We start from the raw sequence: 20,376 nt of genomic DNA, 5'->3' as shown, positions 1-20,376 counted from the left end.
ATGCTGTAAGACAATGGCTAGAATTACAAGTGATAACATTATACCAAGGCATATCACATTTCTAGGAATTTCACACAGTTTCTAGAACACTTACATACCTGTGCCAATACAAAATAAAGAAGGTCTAGTATTACTTTTAAAAATATATTATATTAAATATTTATTAAATATATAATATAACAGTAACACGTTATACTAAACAAATATTTAACACTAGAATATATTTAAGTGTGATAGATCACAACTAACTTAGAACAATGTTTGGTATATAACAGGCATCCAATACATATTTGTTGAATATGTAGCTGACTAAGAAACTTCAAATCCATGAATTAATTCATATCTATGATAAAGTAAGCCTTTGATGTCAAATAGCAATCTGAAGATATCTAGAAGATAAAACTATTACTGCCTGTGAGCCATTGTTAAAACAATATGGAAGGACTACCCATATGTTACAACAAACATGGGAGATTCCTTTTAATTTTATTAATTTTATTCTATTTTATTTTATTTTTTGAAAATTTAAAACATTTTTGTTCTCAAACAAATATGAAAGTCTCTTTTACTTAAAAGGTAAGGAAAGGAATATAAAGTAAATTGTTGATCTTATTGTACAGATAACTGTTCCATAAAAACAATTATATATAAACTTTCAAATGTCTTGCCCACCCCCTACCATGCAATAACCCCACTTACCTAAAGTTGTTGCTATTTATTTTTAAATATCTTTTTTTTTTCTATTCTTTTTCAAATTATTTTCCCATTTAGGTTATTACAGAATACTGAGCAGAGTTCCCTGTGCTCTAGAGTAGGTCCCCACCGTCTATCTATTTTAAATACAGCAGTGTGCATGTCAATCCTAAACTCCCAGTCTATCCCTCCCTCCCCCACCTTTCCCCCCAGTAACCATAAGTTCATTCTCTAAATCTGTGAGTCTCTTTCTGTTTTGTAGATAAGCTCATTTGTATCATTTTTTTTCAATTCTGCATATAAGTGATACCACACAATATTAGTCCTTCTCTATCTGACTTACTTCAGACAGATGTATGTATGTATGATCTCCAGGTCCATCCATATTGCTGCAAATGACATTATTTTGTTCTTTTTTATGGCTGAGTAATATTTCATTGTATGTATGTGCCACATCTTTATCCATTCATCTGTTAATGGACATTTAGGTTGCTTCCATGTCTTGGCTATTGTAAACAGTGCTGCAATGAACATTGAGGTGCATGTATAATTTCTGACCAAGCTTTTCTCTGGATATATGCTCAAGAGTGGGATAGATGGATCATATGGTAGCTCTATTTTTAGTTTTATAAGAAACCTCCATAGTTTTTAGTATTACTTTTTATTTGGCATTGCTTTCCAGGTAAGTTAACATATCAAATAGGCTTAATTAGTTGACCAAATCTTTTGAAATGTTCCAGAGACCCTCTGAAAAATTTCAAAATTAGTTTGTGGTCAGAAGACTTCATTTAGAATATGATTTTGGAAAGTCTGTCAAAAATGTCAAAACGTTCTAAAACACTTGACTAAATAGGATCACAGATTATGATGACATAATACTTAATATCATTTAGCAAAACTTAGGTCTTTTAATATTAAGAGGACTCAGTTTTCTTAAGTAATCAAAGACCTGATGAAGACAGAAAACAAAGAAAATTATTTTGATAAAACACAAGACCTTTGTTTTCTAGGTCAATCTCTTAAAAGATAAAGAAGAACTTTGTTTACAATTTCTTATTAAGAGCTGATCAACAATCCCAGAAAACTTGTCCTTTCAGAAGATAAAAGAAAATTAAAGTTAGTTTTTTAATTTGTAGTTTCCCCTTTACCGTTTAAGGTAATAAACTTAGCAGTTTACTAGAAAGTCCCTCAGAGTTCAATCAACATTGGGAGGAACCCATATGGAAACATTTGAGTTGATGTTGATGAATTTGCATAGAGTCTTTGAGGGCAATCTCTTTTCCAGTCCCTCAGTTGATTATAATTGAGATATCAATTTCTGAGCCAGTGTTTAGATGATGAATCCCTAGGAAGGTATAATGGAGGAGACCCAGGTGTTATTTTGGGTCTCTGGCCTTGGAGCTGTTGTAGCTGCAAAGTTATTTGTTTGGAAGATTTCTATTTGAAACCTTGCTCCAGAGTCCTTTCAAAAGGCTCAGCTATAGTCACAAGTTCAATCAGGTTGGTAGCCTCCCATCCTATATTCTGCCTTTTTAACCACTAATCTCAGGAAATAATCCATTTACAAATGGGCAGCTAGAGTAGTCTGGGTGACCTTAGTTCCTGTATGGAATTCCAAATGCCCTAAAAAGAAAGCTTCCAAATGGGCTTTAAAGTCTGTCACAGATTCATCTCTCTTTTGTTTGCATGATTGAAAAATAGATCAGTCAGGTGGACAGGGAAGATTTTTAGGAATAGATCATGAGTACGCAGGTGAAAAAGGATGGAGGAGCCAGCAGGAGTCACATCAGTAGTCACATTGGTCCTGCCACCCTTTGTTATAGATACCTCTAGTGTCTTTAATTTTTCATTAGCCTTTTGTAATGACTCTTTTAATGAAGCTATTTTGGGATCTTGAAGCCTTTTATGAACTTCGGCATACCAGTTAAAGTAGGCATTCCATTCTATCTGTCCAGTTTGGGATCCCTTTCTCTCAAGTTCATTTCTTAAATGAATAATATGGTCTAATTGTAATGTTCCACATAATAGCCGTTATAATTATAGATTATTTTTAGTAAAATATTACCATCTTATTAGATATCTGAAACTTTCAAGACTACAGTTGTCCAACATAAAATGAGCAGGTATGCTGGAATGTGGTATGCTCAACTTTTGGATATAAAGGATTCCACTTCTTTTAGCTAGGTCTTTGGTTCTCTTGGAGCCAGACTAATACCTAGAAGGGATATGCCATGGAGTTGGGAATTATGGGGTATTTTACAGTGTACCTTGTTTCTCAGAAATTTCCTTGAAGTTGGCGGGTGACTAGTGTCAATCTAACCTGTTCCATGACTAACTTATCTTATCACATGATCTTCTTGAGGTGACAAGCACTCTAACAGCTTTTAAATGCCTGACTCGTGCCCATCAATTTTTGTGACTTTTTGGCTTCCAGGACTTCCATAAGCAATGACTTTACCTCATGTGCATATTAACAGAAACCAGCAGTAAACAGAAATCTAGAGACTGGAAAAAGGATTGTACCAGCAGCTTTCTAAGAATGAGAACTGCAGACTGACTCCAAACAAATGGAGAACTGAAGCTTCTACCAGCAGTTGTCAGGGTGGAATCTGGGGAAGAATTCCAAATAAATGGAGGAACTACAGCAGTTCTCCATGCAGAGTCTGGGGACAGAATTAAGGGCTTAGGTTTTTCATCCAAATAATTTTGGTCTAAAAGGCTAGGGACTTAGCCCCAGGCAGAACCATTTGCTAGCTCTGTTGGGCTCCAGGCAGAATTGTTACCAGCTCAAGCTGATCTGCCCTGTAAAAAAAAGTCAGTGAGACTGGGAGCTCGAACATAAGGAGGGGGGATCTCAAACTGAGAGGAATGAGGAAGTTACCAATCGCCCCTGGGAACAGCAAGAAATGCAGTGAACTCAAAAGGATTTGTGGAGTGTCATCTCTGTTTCTCATTTTCCCCAAATGACGTAGGGAGTTTGTTTCAGATCCTACTGCTGTCACTAATTTGTTAAAAAACAAAATTCAACAGAGTAAATTTGAAGATCTAATCGGTTTTATTCAATGACTTATGAATTAGGAAGCATCCCATCTAGTAAATAGAAGGGCACTCTGAAGGTTGTACAAATGAAACGTTTTTATAAGGAGAAGGAAGGTGGGGTAAGAAGGTATTAGCAAAAGAATATAAAGTATTGTTTCAGGCCAGGACATCTTCTTTGGGGGAAAGGGAATTGCAGGGGTCCTTATCATGCAGATTACCTCACTAGCATTGATCAGAAAATTTCAGATTGATTAATTTAAAGGTCACATCTCTGGGAGGGTTTGGAACTGCAATTAAGTCTTGGTTTGCTGTCATGGAAGGCAAGTGACTCCATTTTGGGGGTGTTATTTCTTTCGAACAGGCTTAAGACAGTTTAAACAGAAACAGATTCAACACATAGATTTAGGTACTTATCAAGATCACTGAAAAGTGGGAGGTGTGGTCTCTATGCAGGGTCTCTGGGAACAACATCTACAAACATAACAGGACAGGACTGATTTCCCTGGAAAAACATGGGGGATCAGGAGGTCTTTGCTAAGCTATTAAATATAAGAACACACAGCTAGAGGTGCAAGCCATGAAACTGGGAGAAAGGACCAGGAAGCCCTTGAAGCCATCATGATCCCCTCTTGATACTTACAAAGCTAGACACTAGTGCACTGCTGCAGAAAATGCCCACATTTCTATGATATTTTCAAGCAGCATAGTAAACTAAATGCAATGGGAATGTGGTCTACGTCGTCTCTCCTCTACCTTTCAAAACTTTGTTGAATGCAATCGAATGAGTGAACCTAATTTGTCACCAGATTCTGGCTGCAAGGGAATGTGGGAAATGTAGTTTTCAGTCTTTCAGCGTCTAGTGTCATCCTAGTAAAGGGAGGCATCCTAGTAGAAAGTGGGAATAAATGTGGAGTGTCAATTAAATAAGCTATATCCAACACAAAGAGTAAGTGACTGACATAACACAGAGCTAGTAATCAGTGAAATTCAGAGTACAACTCAGGCTGATTGTTTGCAAATCCTGACAACTATACTACACTGCCTCTACACCAAGATGCTCCATATTTCCAAATGCATGTTTTGGGGAACATTAATTTGTGTGTTTTAACAGGAAAAATCATCCAAACAAGGACTAGAAGGTGGAAAAACTACTAGATGTTGTCTTTCCTTTCCTCAAAGTTATTAGCTTATTATAATAATTAAGATACTATATGCATTTTTGATGTAGATAAAGACATGTGTTGCTTACTTACTATATGTAAATTATGCCAAACCAGAGAACATGGCTCCTTTGAAATATTCTGTGTTCAAATCTTATCATGCTGTGATCTGGAGGGAGGCTGATTCTTTTGATATTATTGTTATAATTTTAAAGCCTTTGCAATCTATAATTTAGAAGTCTAAATATTTATTTCAGGAACTCCTACCAGATTCTCTTGGTATCTTCAAGGTTCTGGGATAAGCATCCACAACTGTCAAAATGTACCTGACTTCAGGACTCATGGTATCCAGAGATGATCTTGGGCTGATAGCATTCCTCTGCCAAAGGAAGTGTAAGGAACGCAAAGATGCTAACAGCAGGAGGCCACTCTCCTTCGCCCTACCAACTAGAAGTGGAGTGACAGATAACTGCTAATGCTATCTCACCTGCCTTATGTTCTTTAAGATATCTGTGTACCTTAGGTTCTTATGTACCTTTAAGATTCACAAAGACATTTTCTGAAACAGAGCTTTTCCTTTGCCTTTAAAAAAAAATGTTGTCACTGTTATTACCAGCTTCAGTGACTTTTCTCTTACACAGATAGGTCTGGGAAAAATTCAGTAATTGCATTCAGTGTGTTCATGAGAGCAGGGCATGTTGCTGACAGTCAGAATATCTGATTTCTCTACCCTTGACTTAATGTGTGAACTTGACTAAGTCACTCCACTTCTCTCAATCTCATTCATCCTCAAAAAATAGAAGACACATCACTGGATAATATTTGAGTGAAAGCAGTATTCAAAAGAATCTCAAGACTCCAGTTTCATATATCTTCCCAACTCTCTATTTTATTAAAATAATAAAGAAGATGGAAAAGTCTTTTTACATAGCTTTCAATCATAAGGATATTGAAAGAATATTCTATTTCATAAGAATAGAAAGTTAATGATGCATTTGCCATATACATTAATTGTTTTTTTCTTTCTTTCTGGCATTTCTCCTCGCCAAAATGTTTTGTATTATGTTGTAAGGAAACTACCACTTCCAATAAGACAGGTAGCTTGAGTTTTCTAAAGAGAGAAGGGCAGTTATTTGAGTGGCAGAAGTTAGTAAACTTGCTTGAAGAAAACGCAATTTATATGTATGTGTGAAATCTATAGTGTTTAAAAAAAACCCAGGAAAATTCCCATTCCTAGCTGCCACTTCTTTTTGGTTTTCATAATTGCAGTGGCAGGATAATAAACAGACTGCCAGAAAGTGTGTGAACATATTCTTTTGTCTGGTCTCCTGAAACAGTCTCATTGAATAGGGTCAATTATTCAATAATGATCTTTAAGCTCTTACTATGTGTAAGAAAAGTGTACAGCATTTAGGACCCTATGATCTCTTTTACTCTTTGTTATGCATTTGTTGAGCAATGTAAGCAAAATCTTTCTAACTTTCTTATACAAAAAGGACCTGGTGTCTTACTTTTGGCTTGGGTGCCAAGGACCTTTTTTCTTTAAGTAGAAAAATTATCTCCTAAGACTTACATGGCAATTATGTAAATTCATTGAGTCCTGTCTAAACCTGTCAAGTGAATTGGAATACTTTATAGGTTTACAACGGATATGAACTTCTGAAATGTGGACTCCCCAAATTCAGAGGGTCAGCATCTTTTAGGGCAATGCTGACTTATCTGTGACTCTTTCAAATCAGTTGTAGTATTCTGCCTTCTTCTTGTGGCCCTGGGGAAGGATGTGGTTCTGACAAAATAGCAATCTCTTTGATTGATAAATTGACCTACTATAAAGCAGGTTTTCTTTTTCTCACTTGCATCCTTTTTTGTTTTTGTTTGTTCTTCTAGGAGTTGTTTAAAAGGGTGATCTTTCCACAAGAAGGAATACTGTTCTTTGGCTGAGCGTATTTCTTCCTTTTTATTTCCCACTAGATTTTAGACTCACTGAAGCATGGAGTGGACATTTTGTCTTAGTTATCTTTTTATTTTCCTATAGCTATATTTTCCTTGCCTACTTATACTATAAAACAATAATCAATCACCTTTATCAAATCAATTTTTTTAAGTGTGACATTTTTGTTGTGTCAGGCCCTCTACCAAGTAACATAAGGAAGGATGATTACTGCCCTTTTTGAATTTATTTCCAAAAGAGGCACTGCTACAAAAAATAGTTCTTGGCATTCTTCGTATTTTCATTATTATTTCATCATTTTTATATCATTTTATTTTCCATGGTTTTACTCAATCCTGACCTTATTTGTTTGTCCATTTTTCCCATTTGATTAATTCAGTGAGAGAGGGACAATATTTGTTGTTTACCACTTTATCGGCGATATTGTGCTAATAGATTCTGTATCTATTATATCACTTAAACATCAAAACCAGCCTGTGATTAGGAATTACCATCTTCCTTTTACAGATAGGAAAACTAAGCCTTCAAGACGTTAAGTGTCATCTTAAAGGTTACACAGTTGGTAAGTGGCGAGGAATGATTGTTTCTAAGTGATCTACCATTCTCAAACATACTTCTCACAACATCTCTACAACATCTCGCTGTTATTGGAGTTCTAAAAGAGGAAGGAAATCATGTTCTGTATGTGATACAAGACTCTAGTTCACCTGCAATTCTGATTCCACCTTGTAGCATGAGAACAAACAGAACTTGTTTTGATAAAACATCAACAGAGATTAATAGCTTTTCCCCCCCAGATGTGATCCAAGCATGCTAAGGTGCTCAGATAAAAGGTGTTACATAAATAAGCTGCATTCTTTTCAATCTAATATGATTATGAGTGGTAATCCAATGATGATAGGTGACAATATAACTTTTAATTTTTTAAATAGTTTTTATCTTGCTTTGTTGTAATCATTATACCTAATTAGTGTCTTAATTAAATATTCCACCGAACTTCATCCTCTCTAGAGAACATTTGCTATTTATATTATTATTTAAATATATCCAAACTTGTCATCACTGTGATGCCTAACATAATAACATTAAAAGCTCTCATTCATTGAATATTTACTCTGTGCCATCATTGAGTTGCTAAGTATCTTCAATGCAAGACATTAATACTTTAAATAATCTTATGGAATATGCTATACTCTCATTATTCTCATTTTTCAGATAAGGAGACTGAGGCTTATGGAATTTTCTCCACACTCAAGGCTCAGCTCAAATGTCACCTACTTACAGAGTTTTCCTTATCACCCCGTATCAAGTTGTATCTGGGTTTCCCGTGCCCCTACCACCTCATATTCTATGCCTATACACTGCAATTTTTTAAATAAGTAACTAACCACCGTGTGAAATTATACATATATGATTCTTTTTGTGTTTTATATATATGACAATTTTTGTTGCTGTTCTATTTTATCCACCTGCAGTTAAGATCCATAATGCTGTGAGCTTGTTTTGTTACCACTGTTATCTCTAATGTCTGAAACAGCCTATAGCACAGACTTAACTTTAGATAAATAATTGTTATTAAATAAATAAATTAATGAAACAATTGACTTGGAAACAATGTTGAGAGCTGAGAAAAAGACCCAGTTTTTTCTACCTCTAGTTCAATTCTCTTTGATTATATTCTGTAAGGTTATATAAGAAACCTGAGTTTATGCATTTTTAAAGTTTGGGAATAGAAATACTGAGATTCATTTTTATTTTATCTATAGCTATATAGTTTCCTTTAAATTGTACTAGGTTAATATGATTAAAAGCAAAACTGTTGTGGCCTCTCCCATTGCGGAGCACAGGCTCCAGACACGCAGGCTCAATGGCCATGGCTCATGGGTCAAGCTGCTCCACGGCATGTGGGATCCTCCCAGACCGGGGCACGAACCCGTGTCCCCTGCATCGGCAGGTGGACTCTCAACCACTGCATCACCAGGGAAGCCCTAGCGAAAGTTTTTAATCTGCTTGGAGAGCAATCTCTTCAGAGAACTGTGTGCAGTTTGGTGCTCTTACTCATAATTCAATCTCATTTGTGAGAGCAGGAATCTTCATTAAACAATAAGCTATTGTCACAACGTTTGAATTACTATACTATTCAGAATATATTTATTTTAATTTCTTTTAAAGTTGCCTAAAATTCACATTTTTACTCTCCTTTCTTTGATTAGTTGGCAGTAGTAAAGCCTTACTCTGTGTCTACACAGACCTCTTTGATATGGCTCACCGTCTTTGAGTCTGAAAAGGGACTTTTTATGAAACCTCTCTTGGCTCATTTTGCTACAAGTTAGAAAAACTCAAGGAATGAGAGCTCAAGAACTGAATTTGTATTCGGATGACTTTTTTAAATTAATTAATTAATTTTTGGCTGTGTTGGGTCTTTGTTGCTGCACGCAGGCTTTCTCTAGTTGTAGTGAGCAGGGGCTACTCTTCGCGCGGGCTTCTCATTGCGGTGGCTTCTCTTGTTGCGGAGCACCGGCTCTAGGCACTCGGGCTTCAGGAGTTGCAGCACGCAGACTCAGTGGTGTGGTGCACAGGCTTAGGTGCTCCATGGCATGTGGGATCTTCCCGGACCAGGGCTCAAACCCATGTCCCCTGCATTGGCAGGCAGATTCTTAACCACTTCACCACCAGGGAAGCCCTGTATTAGGATGACTTTTAAAAGTACAAGTCAATTGCCAAGAATGCTGCAAACGTGAAATCATTTCATTTGTGATCCTGCCAGGCGGCGGTCCTAATGACTCTGTCTGATTCACTTGGCTGTTTTACTTCTCCAGCAATCTATCCCTAGATGGTTGAGACTAGGGACTGAGTTGTAGCTAGGATTTGGGTGGCTAATCTGCATATATCCTAGGTGAGGTATATTAGAAATTGATGCCAAATGAGGGCAATGGACCTTTTAAATTCCAGCTTGAAACACTGGATTTGCAAAGCATCTGCCATATGCACTGCTTTGGCTTCAACTAGACTTTATTTTAAAATTCTTGTTGGGTAGAAGCAAGAGTCATGGCAGGATTTCTCAGTATGTGGATTTTATCACATGATTCTCATGTGAGTACATGACTTTTCCTAAATGAGAATACATACACAGAGAGTACCATACATACTACCAGGCTGGGCATTTAACTGTCTCACACCAGCAATAAAGAAGCACATGTATTCAGAATTACAATTTTAGTAAGAGTGCAATGCCTTGGGTGCTGAATCTGGGAGCTGGCATAAGCCTGCATGATCTCAGAACCGAACTGAACCTGGGGTAGGCCACTGGGGGAGAGGTATTTCTCCAAGGGTGGTGTGTGGCAGCATAAACATGACTGTGAACCATAATTACTATTATAAGGAGCTGATTCAGGGAATCAAATTCAGAGTGTTAACTTAACAATTATTCCGGTATTTGTTAAAGATGATGAGGAAGACTGCATTCAAGGGACTATTGCAATGGGGTTTTGCAGTAGAGGAGAGGACTTGGACTAGACTGTATACAAGGAAAAATGGGAATGTATAGGCAAGGAGCTGGGGCGGGGGGGTGGGGTCTGTGGACCAGAAATAACTAAAGGAAATATCAGAAGTAAGGAGGGGGGATTCTGGTTAATTAAACAGACTGGACAGGATTCTTGCTGAAGGCAGTTCAGGGTGATCAGATATCACCTGGGGAATGATGGGGAATGAGCAATTTGATCAAACATTGGGGATGATCCAATTTATAGGGTGGAGGATTCTCACTAAACTGATTTGGCAAGACTCTTGCTCTTGCAGACAAGACCCAAGGGCAGGGCCAAATCAAAAAAGTGTCCAGAGGAACCTGACTAAAGTTTGGTTAAGGAACGAGTCTTCATCAAGGGTAAGGCTATATGTACTCAGAGACAACAAGAAAATGGTTTACACAACCAAAGTCTTCATCCAGGGACATCATAGAATCAGCAGTGAAGGGTGGCCGAAGACAAGACCTTGCATGCAGGCAGAATGGTCAATGGAATTTCCTTTATATGTTGAAGTCCATGGTCATGAGGGTGGAAGTGAGGGCAACTTGGAACAGGAGGAGAGGACTGAGCAGATCGATGAGTTCCTTGCTCCCTAAAATGAGGGCTCCTAAAGCTAACACCTTGATAAAGATGAAAGCAGTGAGTAAAAACTGGGCTTTTTCTCAAATATGAAGCTTTTGTATCCTATCAGCTATCATCAGCCTTGTCTAGATGTTTTCAGTCAATTTTTTAAAGCTACTATAGGTGTATTTTGTGGTAACACTCCCAAATCATTCTTTTAGCCTATCCCCTTTCTGAGGGTTACAAAGATGATCATTAATTTCCTAATATTAACTAAATTCAAGCAGTTTTTTGTAAAACTTTCCTAGGTACTTTTCTATACTTTATCTTACTTGACCCTTGCAACAGTCATGAATGGGGTGTGTGGGGGTGTGTTTGCATGTGTGTGCATTAATATTCTCTCAGGTTGAAGAAACAGAATCAGAGAGGTTAATTGGCTTGGTCAAGGGAACACAGTTTGGAAGTAACAGACCTGGGACTTAAACTTGAGGCTTCTGAATCCAAATCCTGGGCCTTAAAACAATATTTATGATGGAACATTACACATACAAGGAGGATGTTATTTTGTTTTTCTTTTCGTGTGTTAGAATTGTGTCATGAAAAAATAGAGAAAGCTTCAATAGTTTTCCTACCTACTCTCTCAAAAGATAATATACATGATTGTTTGTTTGTTTTTTGCTTGTTAAGAACCAAAATATGCTCCTGTTAGTGTCTGTCTAGTCACCAAATAATGGACATACAAATGCATCCATTTTTGTGAAAATATTTTCATCAAGCCACATGGAGCCTCTGGGAGGCTCAGTACCCACAAATTCACTAAGGGTTGGTTTTGGTTAGTTTAGGTGATTGGGGCCCAGGCTAAAGAAGTCATGAAGAAAGACAAAGACAAAACCCCTGGGAGGGTCAGTGGACTTTCTTCTGCTCTAGGGTCAAGTACATCCCCCTGACCCTGCCTTACTAGTGACTGAAAGGGAAACTGCACCAGAGAACTCTGGCTGATAGATTGATGGGTTGATTCATTTACTCATGTACAGCCTACTTCATGCTAAGCACTTTGCTAGTTACAAGGGATTCTAAGAGGAACAACAATGTGGTCCCTTTTTCAAAATTTATCATTTCTTGTTCAGTGGTATGGAAATGCTTGCAATATCATGAACTAAACAGAAGCCTGAAGTGACTGGTACATAGGACAGTAGACTATAGGAAAGCAGCGTGACACCATAGTTAGAACAAAGACTCTGGAGTCAGACTCCCAATGTCTAAATGCCACATGTGCAACTTGCAAGCTGTATGGCTTTAGCCAAGATATTCCACATCCTTGTGACTCAGTTTCCTCATCTGGAAAATGAGCATGAACTTACCGTGGTAGGGCTAGTTTGAGGGTTAAATAGGCTAATATTTTTAAAGTGCTTGGTGCTTAGCAAGCACTAAAGAAGGTTTCATTAAATAAATAAAAATAGGAATCAGGAAAGGCAGGAAATAAGATTGGACAGGCAATGAGAATGAATATTTGTTGAGTATTTGTGAACGCCAGGCACAGTATGGCCCTTAACTTTTAACTGTCACAGTGATATGAGTCAGTAGGCTTAGGATCTCCATAACACAGAGGTTCTCAACCTTGACACAACTGACATTTGAGAATGGATAATTCTTTATAGTGGGGAGCTGTCCTGTGCATTGTAGGATATTTGGTAGTAACCCCGGCTTTCGTTCATTAGATGCCAATAGCATTCTTCCCCCATTTGTAAAAATAAAAAAGGTCTCTAGACATTGACAAATGTCCACTGGGATGCACAATCAACTGCTCCCACCCCTACAGAGAATCAATCACTGCTAAAATCAGGAAAATGAAGCTGAGAGAGGTTAAGCAATTTTTCCAAGTCGCACAGTGAATAACAGTAAAACAACAATGGGAAATTAGTCTGTATGACCCCTGTAAAGACAAAGATATAATGAATAATGTTCTGTAAAGATGAGGACATAATGAATAAACTTTAAGAAAGTTTCTAGTATCAGGTTGTGAAATCCATGCTATAGTGATTGACTTGATTGTTCGTTGACGATAGAATTAACTTGATCAGGTGTATATTTGGTGTATAACATGGCACATAGACTGAGGAGGTGAAAAACTGAAAAGTGAGAAGGTATGCAATCATCCAGATGTGACATGGTGAGGACTTGAACACAGGCTATATAGAACGAAAGAAACAATGACTGAAACCACTGCAGAGTACAATTTGTTAAGATTATTCATCATTGTAGTCAGCCTATGTGAAGGACTCCATATGCCTTTCTGACTTTCCTTTTGGTACCCTTGCCACAAGATAAACGTATGAAACTGTTACTTAACTTTACACTTTAGAGGAAGTGGGTTAGGTCCTGACAGATTAGTTACAAGCACACACAAGGTCATACAGATAGTCATTAGTTCTTAATCTTTCATTTTAATCCCTGGGACGCTCTGTCTCGTCACACTTCTTTCTAATCTAAATGATCTCCAAAGACTGACTGCAGGAGAATGGATATTTACAAAGCTAATTAATACCAGTTTATTGTATCTGCTTCGATCCACTTTACTTACTGACATGGCACAATCCTGAATAGCCTTTTCAGATAGGTAAGGTGCAGATCCTCTCACCTGTAAGTCTGATATAAATCCCTTCTTCCTCTTTTCATTTATCTCCCTGCCCTCCCTCTCTCTCTCATCATCTCTTTTCAGCTCCCTCTTCTTTTGGTGTGATACAAACTGTACAAAGTACACTGAAGTTAATTATCATAATAATAGGATCAACAAAACAGCTGACATTTATTAATATTTTGCTTTGTGCCTGGCACAATTTTAAGCTCCCTGCATTTATTTTATTTTTTAATTTTTTATTTTTTTTGTGGTATGCGGGTCTCTCACTGTTGTGGCCTCTCCCGTTGCAGAACACAGGCTCCGGACGCACAGGCTCAGCAGCCATGGCTCACGGGCCCAGCCGCTCCACGGCATGTGGGATCTTCCCGGACCGGGGCACGAACCCATGTCCCCTGCATCGGCAGGTGGACTCTCAACCACTGCGCCACCAGGGAAGCCCTCCCTGCTTTTATTAACTCATTTAATACTTACCACAACTTTATAAGGAGGATATAATTCTTATCCCCATTGTACAGATGAAGAGCCAGGCATACTTACTTCCCAGCATTATCAGAATCAAAGGGGCAAATGGATACACTAGCAAACTGCAAAACACGACAGATTTGAGCTGATGTTATTATCATTTTTCTGACTTCATTATCTAACAAAGTGAAATCTGACAACTCTACTTAACCTAGACCGTTAAAACCTACAAACAATAATTGGAATGGAGAGCAGATGCTCACTATTTAACAAGGTTTGTTCTAACAAATAATAAAAGCTCTTCGGTTCCTGTTTACTTTGTTGAAAATGAATTTTTGTTCACTTTAAATTAGGTCAGGCATAATTAGGATTAAGGAGTAACCAGACTTGAAAAATGGCTGTACATAAGTGTCACCTATCTGGCCAATATATCTGTATTAAAAGAATTAACCTGAATGACTAAAATGCACTGAACTTGTGCATTTGATGTCTGTTCTCTACTCAAAATATTGAGGGATGGACTTAGTGAGAAACAGACTCTCCACCAGAGGCTAATTTTGTCTTTCTACCAGACCATATCACAGCTATTAAGGCTAAGTATAGAAATCAGGCTAAGAGGAATATGCTATGATGTGTAAAAATCTGATTTTCTCTTAAAAATCTAAAATATTTCACCAGCCCACACACCCTGTTATGGTGTGATTCTTTTGTGTTATGATTCCTACTCATTTTGTGTGAAATTGCTAGGATTCAAGCTATGGTAAGTAATTCAAGATGGAGTCACAGTGGCCAATGTGAACTCCACGATAGTTGTTTTGAAATGTCTGATAGGGGACTGCAAGTGTCTTAGAGTGATAAATAAGAGTGTTACTTTAGATAAGGAATTGGTTTGGTAATGTCAGAGGAAAGACTTTACTGGAACATAGGAGCAACTATAGAGATAAAACCCCCTAGGGTATAACCATTATGCCACGCTGGCAGACTTCTTAAAATGAAACCACTGAGCCAAGACACTTGAAGACTCCTTTCTGGAGGACCTGACTCCATGCTGCTGCTGGGAGCTGGTCTAGTCGGCGCTGCCAGAGGTCCTGTTGGAGCAGAAGGTGACTTTCCACTCAGGCTTGTCTCAAGATCTGTTGTCGGACTGAAGACCACTGCTCATGCTGAGATGCCTCTTCCTGAACTTCTCCTTGGAGTGGTTTGTTACCCCTTTTTCTAATTTCACTACTCTGACTAACCTGTGTTGTGTTCTAATTGTGTGCAATATACTGAGTGATTTGTGAGTTGAATATTAGCTACGTTTCATGTATTTCCAATCCATGATTTTTACCTGGGCTTACCTCTGGGACCTGACAAAACACACACTCTGTATCTCATCTCACTTTTATCACTAGTATCATAAGTATCTTCTTTAAACTTAGTGACTTCTTTTCCACTGCATCCAAGTGGAAATGTTTGTATAAGTGGGTCCATCAATTACCAAAAAGTACCTCGTGGTCAGATCCAGTGGTCTCATGAATGTCTTAGTCCTTTCAACTATTCTTCACCACATTTCATTGAACTTGCTTCACTTTTCTCTTCTTCACTCCTAAAATTTCATTTCTTTAGAATATTGAGTTTCTAGTGTTCACTTCAGCCTTTTCTCTCTTCCATCTCCTCCCCTTCCCTTCACTTCTCACTACTTCCCTCTTCCTTTCACTCTCTCCCTCTTCGCCCCCACATTTCTGTCTCTGTCTTTCTCTCTCTTTTATTCTTTCCCCTGGACTCATATGCTACATTTTTCTAGATGATGCTTGAACTCAAATGTTTTATGTCTTTATAAATGTCCCCATAGTTCTCAAAATAGTGGCAGCCTCCCTCTCTGAGCTATACTATACTTTGATGTCTCTGGTTGTAATTAAAAAGATATTTCAGGACATCAGTAGACCAAATCCAGTGACATGTTTCACTTTCCTTTAACGCTCCATGAAACAAATGCCCAGAAATACTGCATTCAGTTCTTTGCCAAAGGTGGGATTTATCAATATTCTGAGAAGTCCAGGCAGGGCTAGCTGAGTGAAAAGAGTGCATAAAGAAGGATCCTTGCTGGTAGACAAGCTCCTATGAGCAACTCTTTCTTCAAGGGAGAAGGATTTGTTCTGATTCCTTTCATTATCCTTCTTGTGAAGAAATTAGGAAACATCCAAGCATAATTTTGCTTGGCTTTATTCAGTATTCAAAGGGACATATTTTCCTACAAGTTAGTTATTTAGGCATAAACATACAAAGATAAACATTGCATGATTTCTAAGTAAAATGGCTTTAGGTATGAAATTTGAAGAGGTTGTTTAATCTTTTAATATAAGAGGAGCAGCCTACCTTTTTGGAAAGGGCAATCACATATTGACAATCTCTACTTAAGAGCAATAGAGTATAGTCACCATTTGTTACTTCCCTTTGCTTTCCATGAAAAGGAAAAATTGCTACTTGGTGGTGTGATGGAGAAGATTCTCCTAGAATTGTCCTTTAACACTATGAGGTTTGAGCTCCACATATATTTCCACTCTTCTAGGCAATGACAAAAGAGAAGGCAGGCAGATTTCTTAAACAAGTTATGGCCAAAATTAAATTTACTAATTGAACTTCAAAATCTGCTCAATGACCATATTTCCAATTTCCAATTATATAGTCAATATCAATCTAACCCTTCAAACTCTAAAACTCAAGAGTCAATTTTCTCTTCTCTTTCTTCTTTACCCTACATAAGCAATTAGTCCCAAAATCCTATTGTCATGCACTATTTATTGAACACTGAGTACATGTAAGTTACAAAGACCCCCCTTTTCTGTCCCCTTTGCCACTGCCTTAGTTAGCTCTCCTGTGAAGCTACTGCTGTTGTCACCCCACTGGCAGTTTGGCGTTCAGTTTCTCAGCATTCTGATTTTATATTTTATCTGTTTCCTTTCTACATCTTTAGGCTTAGCTCTTCCTGTTGCCTTCTTTGAATATTTTACTGAACTCTTCTAACTTCCAGCCCTTTGCACACTTTGTTTTTCCTTCTCCCCAACTCCTGCTCATATTTCAAACTTTAACTTATATGCTGCTTATTTCTTTTTTTTAATAGACCTTAATTGGAGTATAATTGTTTCACAATACTGTGTTAGTTTCTGTTGTACAACAAACTGAATTAGCCATATGCATACATATGTTCCCATATTCCTTCCCTCCTGAGCCTCCCTCCCACCCTCCTTATCCCACCCCTCTAGGTCATAGCAAATCACCAAGCTGATCTCCCTGTGTTATGCTGCTGCTTCCCATTAGCTAACTATTTTACATTTGGTAGTGTGTATATGTCAATGCTACTCTCACTTCACCCCAGCTTCCTCCTCCCCTGTGTGTCCTCAAGTCCATTCTCTATGTCTACTTCTTTATTCCTGCCCTGCCACTAGGTTCATCAGTACCTTTTTTTTTTTATTTTTTTTTTTAGAATCCATATATATGCGTTAGCATACAGTATTTGTTTTTCTCTTTCGGACTTACTTCACTCTGTATGCCAGACTCTAGGTCCATCCACCTCACTACAAATAACTCAATTTTGTTTCTTTTTATGCCTGAGTAATGTTCCATTGTATATATGTGCTGCATATTCTTTATCCTTTCATCTCTCGATGGACATTCAGGTTGCTTCCATGTCCTGGCTAATGTAAATAGTGCTGCAGTGAATATTGTGGTACATGTCTGTTTTTTAATTATGGTTTTCTCAGGGTATATGCCCAGTAGTGGGATTGAGGGGTCGTATGGTTTTACATTCCCACCAACAGTGCAGGAGTGTTCTCTTTTCACCACACCCTTCCCAGCATTTATGGTTTCTAGATATTTTGATAATGGCCATTCTGACTGGTGTGAGGTGATACCTCATTGCAGTTTTGATTTACATTTCTCTAATAATTAGTGATGTTGAGCATCTTTTCATGTGCCTCTTGGCCATCTGTATGTCTTCTTTGGTGAAATGTCTATTTAGGTCTTCTGCCCATTTTTTAATTGGATTGTTTTTTTTGTTTGTTTGTTTGTTTTTTGTTTTTGACATTGAGCTCCATGAGCTGTTTGTTTATTTTGGAGATTAATCCTTTCTCCATTTTTCATTTGCAAATATTTTCTCCCATTCTGAGTGTTGTCTTTTCGTCTTGTTTATGGTTTCCTTTGGAGTGTAAAAGCTTTGAAGTTTAATTAGGTCCCATTTGCTTATCTTTGTTTTTATTTCCATTACTCTAGGAGGTGGGTCAAAAAAGATCTTGCAGTGGTTTATGTCAAAGGGTGTTTTTCCTATGTTTTCTTCTAAGAGTTTTACAGTGTCTGGTCTTACATTTAAGTCTTTAATCCACTTGGAGTTTATTTTTGTGTATGGTGTTAGGTAGTGTTCTAATTTCTTTCTTCTACATGTAGCTGTCCAGTTTTCCCAGCACTGAGTGAAGAGACTGTCTTTTTTCCATTGTAAGTTCTTGCCTCCTTTGTTGTAAATTAGGTGAGCATATGTGTGTGGGTTTATCTGTGAGCTTTCCATCCGGTACCATTGATTTATATTTCTGTTTTTGTGCCAGTATCATACTGTCTTGATGACTGTAGCTCTGTGGTATAGTTTGAAGTCAGGGAGGCTGATTCCTCCAGCTCCATTTTTCTTTCTCAAGATTACTTTGGCTATGCAGGGTCTTCTGTGTTTCCATACAAATTGTAAAATTTTTTGTTCTAATTCTGTGAGGAATGCCATTGGTAATTTGATAGGGATTGCATTGAATCTGTAGATTGCTTTGTGCAGTATAGTCATATTCACAATATTGATCTTTCCAATCCAAGAACATGGTATATTTCTCCATCTGTTTATGTCATCTTTAATTTCTTTCATCAGTGTTTTATAGTTTTCTGAGTACAAGTCTTTTGCCCCCTTAGGTAGGTTTATTCCTAGATATTTTATTCTTTTTGTTGTGATGGTAAATGGGATTGTTTTCTTAATTTCTCTTTCTGATTTTTCGTTGTTGGTTTATAGGAATGCCAGAGATTTCTGTACATTAATTTTGTATCCTGCAACCTTACCAAATTCATTGATTAGTTCTAGTAGTTTTCTGGTGGCATCTTTAGGATTTTCTATGTATAGTATCATGTCATCTGCAAACAGTGACAGTTTTACTTCTTCTTTTCCAATTTGGATTCCTTTTATTTAATTTTCTTCTCTGATTGCTGTGGTTAGGACTTCCAAAACTATGTTGAATGAGAGTGGCGAGAGTGGACACTCTTGTCTTGTTCTGGATCTTAGTAGAAATGTTTTCAGTTTTTCACCATTGAGTATGATGTTTGCTGTGGGTTTGTCATATATGGCCTTTATTATGTTGAGGTAGGTTCACTCTATGCCCATTTTCTGGAGAGTTTTTATCGTAAGGGGGTGTTGAATTTTGTCAAAAGCTTTTCCTGCATCTATTGAGATGATCATATGGTTTTTATCCCTTAATTTGTTAATATGGTGTATCACATTGATTGGTTTACATATATTAAAAAATCCTTGCATCCCTGGGAAAAATTCCACTTGATCGTGGTGTATGATCCTTTTAATATGTTTTTGGATTCTCTTTACTAGTATGTTGTTCAAGATTTTTGCATGTATGTTCGTCAGTGATATTGGTCTCTAATTTTCTTTTTTTGTGCTATCTTTTTCTGGTTTTGGTATCAGGGTGATGATGGCTTCATAGAATGAATTTGGGAGTGTTCCTCCCTCTCCAATTTTTTGGAAGAGTTTGAGAAGTATCCATGTTAGCTCTTCTCTAAATGTTTGATAGAATTTGCCTGTGAAGCCATCTGGTCCTGGACATTTTTTTGTTGGAACATTTTTAATTACACTTTCAATTTCATTACCTGTGGTAGGTCTATTTATATTTTCTAATTCTTCCTGGTTCAATCATGGAAAATTTTTCCTTTCCAAGAATTTGTCCATTTCTTTGTGGTTGTCCATTTTATTGGCATATAGTTGTTTGTAGTAGTCTCTAATAATCCTTTGTATTTCTGTGGAGTCCGTTGTGATTTCTCCTTTTTCATTTCTAATTTTATTGATTTGCATCCTCTCCCTTTTTTTCTTGAAGAGTCTGGCTAAGGGTTTATCAATTTTGTTTATCTTCTCAAAGAACCAGCTTTCAGTTTTAGTGATCTTTGCTATTGTTTTCTTCATTTCTATGTCATTTATTTTTGCTCTGATCTATATGATTTCTTTCCTTCTACTGACTTCAGGTTTTCTTTGTTCTTCTTTCTCTAATTGCTTTAGGTGTAGGGTTAGATTGTTTATTCGAGATTTTTCTTGTTTCCTGAGGTGAGATTGAATTCCTTTAA

Source organism: Mesoplodon mirus (assembly GCF_964341445.2).
Source record: "Mesoplodon mirus genome assembly, chromosome: 3".
Lineage (NCBI taxonomy): Eukaryota > Metazoa > Chordata > Mammalia > Artiodactyla > Ziphiidae > Mesoplodon > Mesoplodon mirus.
Note: the sequence above shows the minus strand (reverse complement) of the source record.